Here is a 17,179-nt window from a genome sequence, read left to right on the forward strand (position 1 = left end):
CCCATAGACTTGGAGTACAGCTGGAATCCAAGGCAGGCACATCCGGATTTCTGTGTTAAGTCCTGAGTGAGGATAGTGATAGGAGGTCACTATGGTGTCCATAACTTAGGTTTTAGTAATACTCTTCTATTTTGAATGGTTAATTCAAAAGATATCAGTAAAAAATCTCTGAGGAAAGCAATAATGGAAAGAAGAAATTGAACAAAACAGAAGAAAAGAAGTTTGAATTTGAAATGAAAACAGAACCTCGTACTGCTTTGGCTGACTCAGCTTGTCATTTCTTGTTTGTAAGGTAATGAAGATGTGAGAACTTTTCCCTAAAGACATTGTGTTCTTTTTTTTTTCCATAGAAGTTATAAAAATATCAAGAAAAATCCAAAACTGGTCAGAGACCATAAAATAGGACTGATATAAACTCCTCTGTCATATTTATGGAGAGAATGATTTATTTAAAATTATTTATTTTGGCTCTAACAGCCCGATTTATACTCCACATGTAATACTACAACTATTTTTGGATGATCCCTCCCAAAGCACCAAATAGTAAGGTTCACAAAAGCAGCTGCCTTTGATCAACCGTCAGTGTTTGGAAATGAGAATTCAGTGCTTGGGCAGTTCAATATCGCATATCACGACATGCTGCTGCTAACGGTGTGGGGTAAAATGAGATTTCCCCCCAGGTGTAGAATGAACCTGTAAATTATTCTCCAACTGAAATGACTCTTTTGATGTTAAACCAGCCAACTGATACTTCTTTAACTGTTACGTTTCTCATTAGGCTAGATTTTATTAATGGTGTCTCAACGTATGTGGGAGAGGGTCTTCTGTTCCAAGACCACTTTTAATTATGTATGCTGTGTAAGTGGAACATCAGTGACATCCAGTGGCAGCACACGTTAATCACAGGCATGAATGTTTCATACAGCTTGAGGGGAGTCTCATCAGTTTGCCTCCATTTTCTTATGATTTGGCTCAAGCTTCACTTCCGGGGAGCTCAGGCACATTTTGGCAGAATCACATTTTCTGTCTCAAATAGCGGATGGACAGGCTGTTACTACAGGATCATTTGACAAATAGTAAAGGACGAATGAGATCAATCTCAATTATCAGTTACCAACTCAAAGAATAAGTCGTCTTATATACGGTAGTCTTGTGTCATCCTATAGGATTTTTATTTTTTTAAATACTTGAGCAGAATTTACCAGAATTGCCAAGCAAGAGAGAACCAAGTTTTACAGGAGTGTGTACGAGAAATTATGAATTACGAACTAGAGCTAAAGTATTATTTAGCAATATCCATGGTGACATTTTTTGTTTGTTTTCTTAAGGTGACAGAACTTAGAGACTTGAATGCAGACTGTAGTAGTGCGCTATTTAAAAATGTGCTAGTATTTTAATAAATAAAATTGTGTTTCCTTTACCAGACAATGGATGCTATTGTACACACAAGGTACCGCTCTCTTTCTATCAAACTTTCTTCATTGTACTACAGCAAGATTTTTACCAAAGATTATTCTGAATTCATTATTTCTTGCTGAGAGGAAATGAATAGTAATGCTATAGGATGTCAAGCTCTAAGCTGCAGTATTTGAAACGATCATTCAGTTTCTATAGGCACTAACCGAAGGCAGCAGGCCTTTTTTGTAGTATACAGGAAATACATGTAATGAAAAAACACACATTTTAATGTATTATTGGAAGGGTCTTCTCCTTGTTTACTGTTCTTTCTCAACGTAAGCTCATTCTAATCCTAGAAGGTAAATTGTGTGAAATATATTTAACTAACTGTAGTAAATTTCTGATGGAAAATGCTGCTTTAACTAAGCTAAAATTTTTCAAGAAAACATAAATTCTGACAAAATTTTTAAGGTAGAAAAACTAAAGAAATTATTGCAAATTCCTAATTTTTAAAATTTGAAACCTCTTTCAGTAATATATTTTCATTTAAATATTTTTTTTTATTTCGCTTAAATAAATTTTAATATTGTTGGTATTAAACAAAAGCCATCATTCTAAGAATTTCTTTCTCCAGAATCTTGTTTTAGAAAACTTCATTCTGATTTGGAAAACAGAATGTCAGAACTTCTGTTATGTTACCCGTTTTCACTGTGTTTTATACAGGTCCCCCCGATTCAGTATTAGTCATTTGCATTATCTTCTAAATTTAAGTTATCTTCTAAAATAAGAAAGTCACAAAAATATGACCTCAAGTATTCAGTTACGTGCTCTGCTCTATCTGCCTTTGAAGAATAGCTGATTATCTACCATGCAATGAAAAAGCAGATATGACACCTTGTTTTCATTAGGTTGGAATTCTAGAACAAGGCCCAAACTTGCATGTGCAATTTTTCAACCTGCGTCTGCATGGTTTTGCCCCTGGCAATAGGAGCAGGCTCTACCCTGTGGAGTTCCCACGTAGTTTCAGTCCTTAGTTCTTGGCTAGAGGTTATAATTTTTTTTGTAAGGATGATGATTTCTGTTTCTGGCCCTAATTTAGAGATATATCAGATACAGCAACATCCGCATCGGAGGTAGCAAGTCAGGACTATCTAGTTTTCTTTCTCAATAATTTAATCTGAGTACTGTCACTAGGACTTGACTTCTCTATTTTCATTATGAGATATTCTAAACCATTTTTAATTCCACAAGAGTAAGTGAAAACAAATCTGAATATGCCTGGTAGCCCGCAATTATTCCGCTCCTAAATGTGTCTGTTTCTGCAAAGAGGTAAATATAATACATTCAGTGTACTATGCCCCAACATTTTATTTTCAGTTTTTATAACTACATGTTTTTCCGTAGCAAATTCAGACATATTGCAGATTAATAAAAACACTTATTTTTTATTTTCTTTCAGTAAAGAAAGCCTACTGTTCTCTGAGTTAATGCAATAAGTTTTTTGATATCACTGTAATGAAGAAGAAATCTTCTGACATCAGCATTAGATTAATGAAAATGAGACTATTTGATGGAAACAGAGAATATTATTTACCTAACATAAATTTTTCTTCAGGAGCGTTGTTCCAGCTCAGCAACAAAAAATGTGGAGAAGCTGCCTATGAACCCACCAGGAAAGATCAGGAGTTAGGCCGGGTACCTACTGGCTGTTTCTGCTCTCAGTGACAACAAATGGCCTCAATTCACCATGCACTGAAAATTCTGTTTCAAGGGGGATTTCAATAATTCAAAATTCTTGCTGTTCCAGTTGGGGAAAACAATGACAATTTTGAAATTATCGTAAAGTTGGGGGAACTAGAGCATTTTTACTTTGCCAGATTCTTTTGCTGACTCTAAAATATTACACAAAATACTTAATAGGTTAATAAAATGCTTAGAATAAATGGTGCTGTGTTGTACAAAAAAATTGTTTGGCTGATATTTTTCTTACTATGTTTGCATGTGGCAATGCTGGAAACGGTGATGTACCAGAAAATGGGAAACAGATCAAATTGGTTAATCAAATGTAAATTAGTATCTTTTTAGGTATCAGAGTAGAGATAAAGAAATTAAAATGCCTTGAAAGGAAAGTCTCTCATATTTTTTTCACTCTGTTGTTTGTATTGCAAAAGTATGTAGAAGCCAATCTAAGGAAGCAGCTCTATTTTGCTAGATAGGTTCAAGCTAATACAAGAGATGGCAGCAGTGCAGAAAAGAAGGTGAAAGAATGTGACCACAAAAATGGACCGGATGGTTCTACAATGTTTCGGTTTTTATCCAAGCCAACAGCAGTAAGGAAGTAAGCCCGTGAAAGTTAAGCAACTTTCTGATTTCTCAAGAGAATCCATGGTCAGATTTATTCCATTCTTGTGCTATGAAGATGGATTCTCCTATTCTTCTGTGACAAATGACTATTTCTGCCTGTTTATAGGGATGGAAGAAGCAGTCAGAAGAAAAATTCCGTGTTATAGCTGCATTTGACAGGCTCTTTGTTTTACTCAGGTTTGTTTGGAAGAGTGAGGAAATAATGCCAGATAAATCCATATGAATATGAAGTCATGTGAGGATCCAGAAGAGAAAAATGGAAAATAAGAAGAAAAAAAAAAAACCAACCCACCCAAATCTGATGCAGAAGGTGTTATCCCTTCTTACAGAAGGTTTTTTCAAGGAGTGGGAAGTTTGTTAAAATGTTTACAAAAGTCTATATCCATCTTTATTTATTTCACTAAACCAAGGACTACTTTTTTTGCATATGAGGGGAAAATCTTTAAAGCACGCCTGTCACAACGACTCTCCAACTGATTCATAGATTTTACTACAAATGCTTAGCATCTGACATTGTAACTTTTCAGACTGTCACTGTGGCTTCCCTGCTTTTCTTCCTACACTCTGAATCAACCTATATATCAAAAAAGCTAATTTAATTTTGAAGGGTTCATTATCAGTGCGACTTAATTGTTCATTACATAAGAATTCAATTTCTAGAATTTGCACCTCCTATGTTTTTCGGACTCTCACAATTTTTCAGGTTCAGAGCATGACCTGCAACATCCGTTTTCGAGCATTTTTAAACACTGCTTCCGCAAACATGAGCTCCTCTGGACCTTGTGACATGAGGGAAAAAAGCTGATATTGGGTCATTTCTTCATAAAAAGCATTCAGGCCCTTCACTCACACAGCACAGCTGCATTCCCTACATTTTCCTGGGTGAAGACAAGCTATACCTTTACAGCTGTTCCCAATAAGGTCACCTGGATACATTGCTTCAAAAGCAAGTGGAAACCACATATGAACTCCTTTTTCCTCTTTTTTGATGTGTTTTTCCTGATCAGGGCTGTCAACCAGTTTCTCTGATGTGTGGATGGTCACAGCCACAGGTGACCCTGTCCTCTGTCACAGCAATGTGAAAGCTGTGATAGCATAGCCATTTTTATTCAAAGCTTGATATAAGCAGGCTTAATTGATTATTGGTGCTACCACAGCATTCCAGAAAATGTGACTGGGAAAGATGTTTTCAGCCTGAAACTCTTTCTGTTCATTCTAAGGAGGCATGGTGGTGAATCTGCAATTGTATTTCTCTTTCTAGAGATAATTGGTGACACTATGAAATTTGGCCTCATTAAATACACCTGTCATGGGATTAGGTGGAAGTGGGGAAAAACTACAAAATCACATTTGGACTAACCTATACTTTGTTTTGAGTAGTCAAAATATGTGGCACCTGGAGCGTGAGAAGACCATTTTGCTTTCTGTAGGGGTTCTTCAGGTAAGAAACAAACAAATTTTTGATACTTAATAGCGCGGTGTCATATGATTTGTGGTTTCGCATTATCCGGGGTTTACCCTGATCTTTAGATGTGGGCTGTTATTTGAGAAGCTTGAACTACAGTACAGGCAAATATGTGTGGTCTGTGGAAATAATGACGAAACAGATACTCCTTGTCTTGAAAATAGGCACAACATTCCTTACGTATGTAAGTTCTAATTTCAGAGGTGTTCTGGAATGTTTCTGGTATTTTTGAATGGTGATAGCTAGAGTCTCCCTGTAGGTAAAAGGGAATACTTTTGCTAGTAAATAGTGAAATGTATAACTGAAAAAAAAGAGCTCAGAGTGAACTTGAAACCAAACATAAACCATTTAGGAAGTTTCTTAACCTCTGTTTGGTTATGGCTCCTTTCTTGCAAAGATTGCAAAGTAGAGAATGGATTTGAGAACTCGTTTGCGTTTTAATCCATCTAACTTCTGTCCACCGTATTTATGGTGAAAGGTAATTTCGTTGCATAAATTTGTAAAACTACCATTCTGCTGGACTTTATAAGCCTAACTTTTCAGAGATTATTCTGCAATTTACTTTCTCCCTTCTAATGTTAAGTTTGTTACAAAAAAAAAATTAGCCTAAAAATAACTTTTTTTTAAAACATATTCTTTAAAGACATGTTTAATGTGACATGAACCTTCGCCCATAGTGAACAAGCTCTAGTTCAAGAACGCAGGTGCTGAGCAAGATTTCCAGCAAAGTTGTTTCTTCTGAAATAGCACACCATGCTATTTGGCACCTGAATTGAGAATGAGGAGGTGCCTTCTCTGCTTTTGCTTCTCCCCTTAAGATTTGCTGGAGGAAAGGTCTTCTTATCGTACTGCCAAAAGGAAACAAAGACAGAAGCAGAGAAGAGACAAAAGCAAGTGAGGAAGGAAGGCTCAAATTGAAAAAAAATATAGCACTTCAATGGTTCAGTGCAAAACAGTAGTTGTAAATAGCCAGGGCTAGGAAGGGAAAAGCTGTTCCACTGCATGAGATGCTTGGGTTAGAAAGCTGGAATAGGAGGGGCTAAATAGAGTGATTCAGAGATAGTGAGACTGGAGTAAGAAATCAGCAAAGCAAAAAATGTTCAGAAAGGTCAGAGTTTGGGTTAGAACGATCAGAAAGGCTCATTACTGACTTCAATATTCATATCCAAAACCTGAAAATAACCTGAATTTCTGGAGTCATCATTTCTCTGGTCCCAAAGAGTATTTTTACTGTATGGATAAGTAGTTTCCCATCTCCTTTTTATGACTGGCTTACAATAAATGGTCTACTACTGTAAAAACATTAAACTTTACTGCTGTTCTTAGTTGTTCTATAGAATCAAGTAGAAAAGATCTCTGCAGTGGTTTTAAAATTTGCAAATACAGTAGTGAATCATATAGGTGCCAATATGGTACACAAAAGAATCTGAACTTGCAGTATAGTGTTTTGTAATGTAGATGATTGTAGATAAACTTCATTTAAAGAACACATCAAGACTGCAAAGTCAAACATTGGAAAGCTGCAGAATGCAGAACTCTGTATGAATGTTTATTTTCCTCTCCCGCTTTAATTATAGTTATGTAACTCTTCCTCAGGGCTCCTTCCCTTATTTACTGGATAGGAAGACTGGGTCTGATTACCATTCATAACTGTCTCTGTGAAAAGAAAATGCACATCGAATCACAACTTCATTTGTTGCAAAACAGGCAGACAAGAGCCCCCTTCCTTAACACTTGTCAACTGTACTAACAATGAAGAGACAGAAAGTGTGTGCGGGGAAAAAAGCTGCTTGTGATTCAGCAAGCCATGTTCTTCCTTATTCAGGACAGTCAATGGTACTAGAGCAGTGTTTAAGTTACTAATGTATCCAAACACTGTCCTAAATAGTTCATTCTTTAGTACTTGAATTGGATTGAAGACCTAGATCCATAATGTCTTGAGATGGCCTTACCAGTGAGCACAAGTTGGGTATCTAAAGAGTATGTGTCTGGGTATCTTTCCTGATTTCAACAAACGCTATTATTCAAAGACCTAGTATGCGCTCTGAGGCTGACACAGCTTCCTGATCCCCCATTCTCCAAATGAATGACCTTCTTTATTTACCTTGCCCTCTGCAAGACAACCTTCCTAAAGGCAGATCTGTCAGAGGTCGGTGTTTCAGGGTGTGAGTATACAGACTTTCTTGTAGTTAAAATGGCTCTTTGCCATGAGATATCAGAGTTTAAATTTAAGATAACCCTTAAACACTTAAAATCATTGTCCCCTGCTCACTATGAGCCCCATTCTAGTCCCATCAGAGCGTGGCAAAATCCCATTGACTTCAATAGGATCAAGAGTAAGCCTTGCATGTGGCTTTAAAAACTGTATTAGTACTATCTTACATTTATATGTCATAACGATTCTCGAAATCCCACAGAGCTTTTCTGAACAAAACTGTTCTTAAAAAAAAAAAAAAAGTTTGAACAGAGCAACATGATGATACATAACCTGCAGAGCTGAAAAGAATTAAACTCTATGTGGTCATGCCAGTATAATGGTGCTCACAGCTTGTAATTTGCAGTGGATTCTGCTACTGTTACTCTCATAAAGAAATGAAGGTCGTCTCTTCTGAGCACACACGTGATACCAGAGCAGAGCAGGAGGTTGTCGCACGGTCCTTTTGTGACATGTGAGGAGACCATCACTGAATTAAACAAGCAGCCACAGGTACCTCAGTAACCATGCTGTGGACGGTGGCACCGTCTCTCAGCCAGTGTTATGTACCTACACTGGTCTGCGGCTTCTGTAAGCTCCTTAGGAACTGGAGCACATTTGGAGGCTTAGGATTTTGTGGTGACATATATTGAGAGAAGATGAAAATTCCTAATGCACTGCAAAACTGAAGGGAATGTCAATGTGGTGACTTTCACTGAGAGAGAGGTTTAGTATCTCAGCTAAAATAAAACGGTGAAAAGTAATGGAAAAATATGAAGGCCCCAAAGTTTAATTGATTTTCAGTATAATTAGAACTTCTGGGGGGATTGCAGAAAAGAAGTGTGAATTTCTTAAACCTTCTAGTATTTTGACGCTCCATTTTTTTCTTTTCTATATATCCATCACATGCAGAGATGAAATACAGAATGCAACACCAGTCCCTTTATAAGGGTAACTTGCTTACAGAAGGTTAATTAATGATTACTTGATTATTAATACTACAGTCAGTCCCACCGATAGAATATCAGAATGTTTTACAGACCAAGTATTAAGTTGAAGTTGGGTATCACATGCACGCATCAATTAAGAGACAAAATAGAAAGTAACTGGACAAAAGGTTAATTTAGTAATTTCTATTGTTTATGCCACCCATGAAACCACATTCAGGGATAAAATTTCTACAGCAAGATTTGAACTCCTCCTCTGCCCTCTCTCTGTTCTGTTTTGTAGCATCCTTTCCAATTCCAGTGCATTGAAACAGAAATGGATGATTGTCCATACTGGTCACTTGGACCAGTGCTTTACACAATTGATCCAGAGGGCATGTAAAAATCTCACTGTGAGTCTCCTTTTTGACAACTTGGATAGCAAAGAGTTTAGAATCATGGAATACCAGGTTGGAAGGTACCTCAAGGACCATCTGGTCCAACCTTTCCCATCAAAAGCACTGTCTAGACAAGATGGCGCAGCACCGTGTCCCACTGAACCTTGAAAGTATCCAGTGATGGGGAATCCACTGCTTCCCTGGGAAGATTATTCCAATGGCTGATTGCTCTCGTGAAAACTTTCCTCTTGTGTCTAATTGGAATCTCCCCTGGAGTAACATGTACTCATCACCCCTTGTCTTTTCCATGTGACTCCTTGTAAAAAGGGAGTCTCCATCTTCTTTACAGCCACCCTTTAAACACTGGAACATGGTGATAATGTCTACCCTAATCCTCCTTTTCTCAAGGCTGAGCAAACCCAGTTCTCTCAGCCTTTCCTCATATGTCAGGCTTCCCAGTCCTTTGATCATCTTGGTGGCCCTTCTCTGGACCCTCTTCAGTCCGTCCACATCTTTTTTGTATATCAGGGACCACTGAACACAGTAATTCAGGTGTGTTTGAAGAGTTATTGCTGGTTTTCTGCATAATCTAACCTTCAGATTAAAAATTGTATTCTCAGAGTTAGCTGAGTAAAGACATTGATAACACTAGTTTGAATTTGAACCATATTATAGAAAAAATCATGACAACTATTCACTCAAAGTCACAATCATGTTCCTCACTGAGCTGAGACATAGCTCTGAAAAAAAGTCCACAGCATTTTCTAGTTCAAAGGTCCAGATGTAAGCTTTAGAAATGTGGCCTGTACTCCATCCCTTCATCCTCCACTCTCGCAATCCTTTGCACATACTGTCAACCCTGCTCCAGGCTGACTGTGGCCACTGGGACAGAACAAATCTTACCTCACTTTGGCAGACTGAGAGCAATGTAATATCAAAGAACACCTTTATGTTATTCTTGAACCTTATGAAAAATGCTGGCCATTATCCTCTACAACACCACCTGAAGGAAGGAATATAGACAGCTACAAGTACGCTGGAAGCAGTCGCTGTAAACTGTTTTCTGAGCACGTAGTCCAATTTAAAAGAAATCTTACTTAAAAGAGTGGTGCTTCCATTTTTTTCATATAGAAAACTTCAGTGCATTAAGGTTGAAACACATCTGGGGAAGAAGTGCTCGTGTTGGTGCTTTGGTGGATCCTTCTGAAACAAGTAGTCTGCACAGCACCAGACTGTCTAACTAATAGCACCACAGCCTGGCTTTGCATCCTGCTTCCTTTCCTTAGGAAGCTGCGGACAATATTTCACAGGAGCAGTGTGTTTCTGAGCCTGAAAAGGAGATGAATCAGCTGTAAAATAAGAATTATTCTGGACAAATGAAGCCTCAAATCTTACTGGTTTTAGGTATCAAAAGCTTATGAACGACTGAATACTGAGACGTGGCCCATAGATTGCCTTGAAATCACCTAGATAAGGCAGACAATAAAGTAGTTTTTTACATGCATTGCTTCTTGCAAGTTAATCCCTACCATATAAAAGCCACAACTAACAGAGTAGTAGAGCATCAGTTAAATTTTTCCTTACAAAAAGCTGCCAGAAACTTACCCAAAACCCAAATATTGCTCTTGGCTCAAACTTGTCCCAGAGGTTTTTGGCTAAAATATTTTTTGGCTAAAATAGCAGAGCTTTTTAATTATTCTGAAATTGATTTATACACAGATTTATGCAGCTGGGAATTTTGCAGGTCTCTGCACCACGACAAGCAGTTCAATTCTGAGTAATTACCTCTCTTTAACTAGCATTCTGAATGAATTGGGTTAATTTCTCCTCAGTCTGAAGTGAGTGTTCATGCAAATATATTTAACACTTGAGACAAAATTCCCACTTTTAAAATGTAAGACTAGAGGAAAAAAAATGCTCCCAAAAATTCACATGGTAGAAAAAGTCATATTTTTTGAACTGCCCGCGGATTTCCTGGAAAAACTAATTGCCCTTTTTCATTGGAATAAATGTTAAGTATACTGGATACACATTTCTGAGATAAAGTTTGTCTGATATTATATTGACATGTAACTTGGGAAAGATTATAAGCAAAAAGAATATCTGGATGGAGATAGTACTTATTTTACTTATATACTTTGACCTATTTAAAATCTGACTTCAGAACAGAGTTCAGCACAGGTCTCCTGAGAGACCAAGCTAAATGTGTATAGTTGTCACTCAGAAAGAAAATAATCTTCTAACTGATAGGTAAGCATAGAAGAATCTGTGGAGCAGCCTGTCAGAGTGACTTTTCAGACAGATTCACATTTGCTGATGCAATCCAAATACCCTGAACATCCCTAATACTTACTTCCTAGTCTTCATTTGGTCTATTGACTCAGGCTGTACGGATAAAAGGGTTAGGAGAACAAAACTCTTTACCAGCCCCCACAAATGAGACAGCATGTTTCATTCCTGTGAATAGCTATGAAAGTCAAGAATGGCACTTACTGGACCAGGAACTATGTGGAAAATACCCCAATGTGTTGATTGAATTAAAGCCTTTATAGGAACTTTAACACTTGAAGAATACAAATTAGGTCTGCATTGGCAAATTTATTTCTGGATTGTCCTCACTTCTGAGTGCTAGGTTTCTTTTGATAATATTATTTTGTTATATATCTGTGGGGTTTATTAACACTCCTTTATATAGACATTGATCAAAACCGAATCAAAGTTGAAGAGTGGTTATCCAGGGTGGCTGCATTGAACTAAAATATTCAGCCCTAAAGTTGAAACAGCAATATGCTTTCGCCATATTAAATATAAACCAGGATAGAATACTCTTGTCACAGGTAACCCAATCCTACCTGTTATATTTAATATATCTTGTAATAAATTGCTATCAAAATCTGTAAAAATTCTTTTACAATAAAGAAGCAGCTTTGATTCCGGGAGGATCTTAACTCTAAGCGTATGTATAGATCAATTCCTGTTCAGGAAAGCTCTTTCTCTACATGCCTACATAGCCGAAACACCTAATACTTAAGTGTGTTACGTTGAACACACGCTTCAGCAGTTTGCTTGCAAACACACAGCTAGGAGACAGACCAACAAAGGTCAAATGAACCTGAACGCTCCAGCTGAGGAGTTCAGGACAATAAATGAATGCTGGTCTTCAATATGGCTGGCAAATATGGTGCCTGCAAGAGGGAGGGTGTCTTGTGAAGCAAAGCGATGTGGGGAAGACAAGATTATCCAAAAGGGCACCCCGAGTGGGCCACTCTTATGTCAGCGTGTAGCTCATTTTCACATTAAACTTCTTAGTTAATGAATAATAAAAGACCACATACAAACTATTACAATGCATTAAATGGTTTTTATCATGCTGAAAATGCCATAGTTTTGTATCCTAAAATGTAAACTAAAATGTCAGAGCAATTAGGAATTGTCACTGCAGCAGGCATATTTGAGAATACAAATCAAGAGATGAGTTCTTACAAATTCTATCAACAATACAACACTAAGTAAGTCAATTTCAGGGACAAAATTTTAATTAAAAGCAAGTGGAATGCACTGGCTATATTGAGAAATGAATAAACTTATTGTTTGACCTGTGTAATTGTAACTAATTCCACCATAGGGAACACAGTATTTGTATGCTTTTATCGCGTTTAATAGATGAAGATGTGGTCATTCATTTGTAGGTGTATTATTCCATCATTTTGACTGCAATTTTCCCAAGTAGCCTCCAAATTTGACACATACAGACTTTGAATGTGCATATTTGTGGTGATGAATTCTGCTCATGTAAAATTCACATGAGGTGAGCTTGGTTTAAATGCTGAACACATTACCTGAACAACCTCAGGAGAGTATTTAACAGAAGCATGATTTGGTGAGCAGAGTAGAATCTGCCTTGACTCTCTTCTCTCCTTTTGAATGTAGAGAACAGTCTGTTCTTACAAAACTTGAAATATCTAAATCTTGGCACACTATTACAGAGAAAGGAATCACTTGCTGTGCATTTGCTAGAAGTAGCCCTCCTGTTAGCTTTCATGTGAAGTACCTTATATCCATTCAGATATAAACACATTGGTTTAGTCTGCATCTATGATTGCTAGACTGGGAAAAGGAGACAACAAAAAGGAAAAAAAGAAAGCAACACAGAAGATGTAGAAGTCTAAAGCAAAATCTGAAATCAAGCTTATCTGTTACCTCTGTCCTTTTTAGCAGTCCCCTCCACACTCCTCCTCTTCCTCTTTCTCTCTTTTTTTTCCCCCTTGATTCCTCCCTTAGGTATCTATTACACTTCCACAGTCTCTGTATATCTATCCTGCTTTCTGTACCCATCTTGGTTCTTGCTTCTTTCTCCTTCATACTCATGGCCTGTTTCCCTAGGTCTCTCCCCTCGTTCTTTCTTGTTTCTTTTTTGCCCCAATCTTTCCATACCTTCCTGACATCGCTAACCCCTCTCCATTCTGCTCATTTTCCAGTTGCTCTTTTCTGTTTCCTCTCACTCTTCTCATTCTTCTCATTTCCCTTTCTCTAGACTACCTTTTTGCTCTCTTTCCTCATTCTGGTTTTTCATTCTCTGTTATTTTGTATTGGGTCCTTATCCTTGTCTAACTTTTTCATCAAGCTTCTGTCTCTTCTCTTCCATTTATCTCCTTTATTTCTTTACCAACCCTTTATGTTTTTATTCCCAGTGCCCTACAGTTCTCTACCATTAACTACTCTGTTTGTTCTCCTCTTTTTCCCTGTAGCTCCGTTTTTCAGTAGAAAATGTCTTCGAAATATGGGGCAGTTTTTATCAGCACAGTGATGTCGCAGACCTGATCCACTCTGTTTAGTCATTTCCATTTCAGTGTACGCAGCTTTTTACTACTAATTCCTTTGAAGTGTGAAATCCATTGTTCTGGTAAAATACTACAGTAATGCTTTGTGGGGGGGAAAAAGCCTACCTGTAATGGAATGTTAACTTGCTAAATCAAAATCACAACGTCGGACAGATACGTAAATAATGAGATATTTATACTAGCTGTCACTCTACCTTATCTAGAAAATAATTCAGTAGTTCTTATACACAATCATGCCTGGCATGTATTTTGATGTGTGATAACTGTAAAACATTATCAGTGTCAGGAACTGTACATACTCGCGTCATTTTTCATTTTAATGGAGCTGAAAGTGCTGAGAACAAAGGCTCGCAACTGATGCAAATCTTCTTCTGATTAATGCCAAGTTTGAAGTATGTTGCGCACGAGGGAGACTGCACAGCCTTGTTTCACAGAGTCCGTAAGCATATGCAAAGGAAATTGTAGCTGAAAATGAAAAGAAAAAAATATCTTTAATGTTTTGGAATTGATTAGGCCTGTATCCAACTGATTGCAGGCATTCTTTGTGTGCATTAAAACTGAGCATTCATAGAATTTTAAGTACACTGCAGCAGTTTGCTAAATATTTGTTGTAACAACATTTTTTTTCCTTCTATTTAAAAAAACCCATCCTAATCTAGGCATTCTGACTCATTTTATATGTTTGCAGAGATTAAAATGTTGCTGCATTCTTGGAACATATGCTCAAACAGTTTTATCATCTGCTCCTAGTTTTCTCTTTTCCTATGTCCTTTTACTCACAAATGTCATTTATCCCCGTGAAGCAATAGGAAACCTCTGTTAAACAGGCCATGGAAAACGATAATATCCACTTTCAAACTGTGACTACTGCCAAATGCATACATGGGAAATGATCTTTGTGTCTGTCCATGCAAAGAGTCTATATTGGCTTGTTATGTCTTTGAACATGAGATGAGGTGATCAGGAAGAGCAGTTTGTGCCGTAGAGGAAGGTGCCTGGATGAGTTCCACGTCCACTGGCTGGCATGAGCTGCAAACCCTGCTCTACATTTCCTCTCCTCCCCACCAGGCAGCCAGTTAGGGTTACTCTGCACCCATAGGAATAAGACTGATTAGGATGTGAAGACGTAAAGACACAATGTCAGGGCTGCTGATTTCTGTTACATTAAATAGTGAAGCGAATGTTGAGTGGAATGGCGGGACAGAATTCCAATATGTTGTCCTCTGATGGAGACAGTCCCTTTCCCTGGTGCCCATTTCAGCTGTAGGAATATCCAAATGTCACACAGTAGACATACCGAATCTTAGGAATGTCATATAGCCCAGAGGATATATGTCATACATGCAGAATATTGGGAATGCCATATATCCCAGGGGACCAAGATCAAGATGGATCAGGTTCAAAATGCTCCGAATCCCATCTTTTTTTTATATACTCTCTAGCACCAATTTATAGAGATAAAAACTTTACACAAAGTAATTATACAGTATTAGAAGCATCCCAATTAGATTTCTTAAGAGTCACCCCACCTACTATGCTAAAAGTATAATCAAGCCAAAATTTATGCAAGAGTGAATTAATTTTCTCTTACACTTAAACCTTCTATTATAGTGGCAATGGTACAGAAACTTCTGCCAGTTCTCCTCAGAGGTGTCCCAAGATGGAATTTTCAGATACACAAAATATTTTTGAGATTTAAAAAACTTGTTGTTTTGCCTTTGTACTCTATTTCTCAAAAGAGATAAAAGTGTAATTTAGGAGGAATCAAAGTAGTGGGCATGGTAGCTTCCTGCTAGCTCAGGGTCCAGCTACCTGTGGAAGAACCAGGGAGAGCAGAGATAAAAGATTTTATAGAATGTACCAAAACACCTTTGGTTTCTTTAGTGTGAGGGCAGGTCATGAACTAACAAGAGAAGTACAATTAAATTTAGATGGAATTGTACAGAAAATATTTATTTTCTGGCATTAGCATTTTCTTTCCCAAGGTCTAGTCTTGATCATAGCCTGCCTTCTCTTGTGTAGGTATGCAATCCTACATGGCCCAAGACAGCGAGCACCTTGCAGAGTGCACAGGTTCTTTTTTTTTTTTTCCTTTAAGTATTTTGTGTCTCTTTGGCTCTAGTCCAACAAAGCTCCATGAGACTACTTCTGTAGAGCAGTGCTGTAAGTTTGTGTCATTGTTTGAATCTTTACAAGATGGGGTTTTGCAAAAAATACATGAGTCAGTTCTTTCTCACACCGTTTTCACACTCATGCAGCAAAATTAAACTGTCACAAAATGTTTCCCTGCTTCCTCTGCTGATATTGTGTGCTATGAAATGGAGAACTAAATCTCTTTCTCTTTTCATCTGTTGCAAAGATGCGAAACACCCTGAGGTTCAGGGTAAAGATTTAAAACCATAAGGACAGTTTCTTGTGAGCTCAGAAATGGTTCTTATGTGTGTGAATATATGTGTGCATGTACGTATGTGCATCCCGTGAGAAATTAACCTGAAGAAAAAAACATAATATAGGGTTATCTGGGTTCATATCTGCTTTGCACAGAAGGGCAGCCTTACGCACAGTTTCTTGTTTTACACAGATGCATGTCTGTAAGAGTTCTTATGCTTCCTATGGAACAAGGTCATGACTTTGGTCAGTTCTTTGTCAATAAAAACTCATCACTTCACGTTTTACCTCCTTTTGAAATACTTTCCTGGTATTTTTCAAGTGCCTTCTGCTATATACTAGATAACACACAGCTTTAAAAGCGATCATTTTGAACTTAATGACTTCCTTCTACCCTTCTGTTCTTCTTGAGATAGGAGGCAGAACTCTTCTCATTTTTTTTTTTTTTGACTTATTGTCAGCTGATCATTTCAGGAAAGTTGCAGTTTTTATAGGCACCCTGGTGAATGTAAAAATGTCATTGGTACACTCTCCTGGAACATACCAAGTACTAAAACCTGGATATCCTGGGAGCAGCATTTTTGTTAGCTTATGTTTAGAGTGGTGAAGAATGAGGATAGTTGGTTTAAGAAATACTTAATAGAAAATATGTGTGTGAAGTACCTGTTGAAAACTCAAGTCTACTGTTTTCTTTGTCTATACATTATGAACTCTCTTCTGCTTTCCATGATGAGTCATTATGTTACTTCGGAATTTTTTTCCCCATACCTCACAGGATCCCACACAAGCTTTCAAAAAGTCACCAAGAAGACAAAAAAAAGCGCCAATTTAAATAACATACCAGGGCTTATTTTACTCCTCCATTTGCTATGAAATCCCAGGAAAAAAAATTGTGTATGAGCAGTTTTCTATCAATCTTATGCTAAAAGGCTGTTAAGCAAGAGAAGCAAATTCCTAAGGATGAGAACATGCAAATACCCTAAAGAAAGTGCTGCTCTCTGAGGGGCAGACACTCGAACTTTTTATGAAGTTCAAGGAATCTTTCTAAAGTTACGAAGTACCTTGAGACAGAAACATCTTCTTGAAGCACCCAGACTGTTGCTAGGCAGAGGATCATAAATTACGGAATGCATAGATTTTCAGTCCTCACACCATTTTTATGTCTGGCAGAATAACTCTATCTGTTATATCTTGTTGCTACCCAA

This window comes from Rissa tridactyla, chromosome 5 (assembly GCF_028500815.1).
Source record: "Rissa tridactyla isolate bRisTri1 chromosome 5, bRisTri1.patW.cur.20221130, whole genome shotgun sequence".
NCBI classification, from domain to species: Eukaryota; Metazoa; Chordata; class Aves; order Charadriiformes; family Laridae; genus Rissa; species Rissa tridactyla.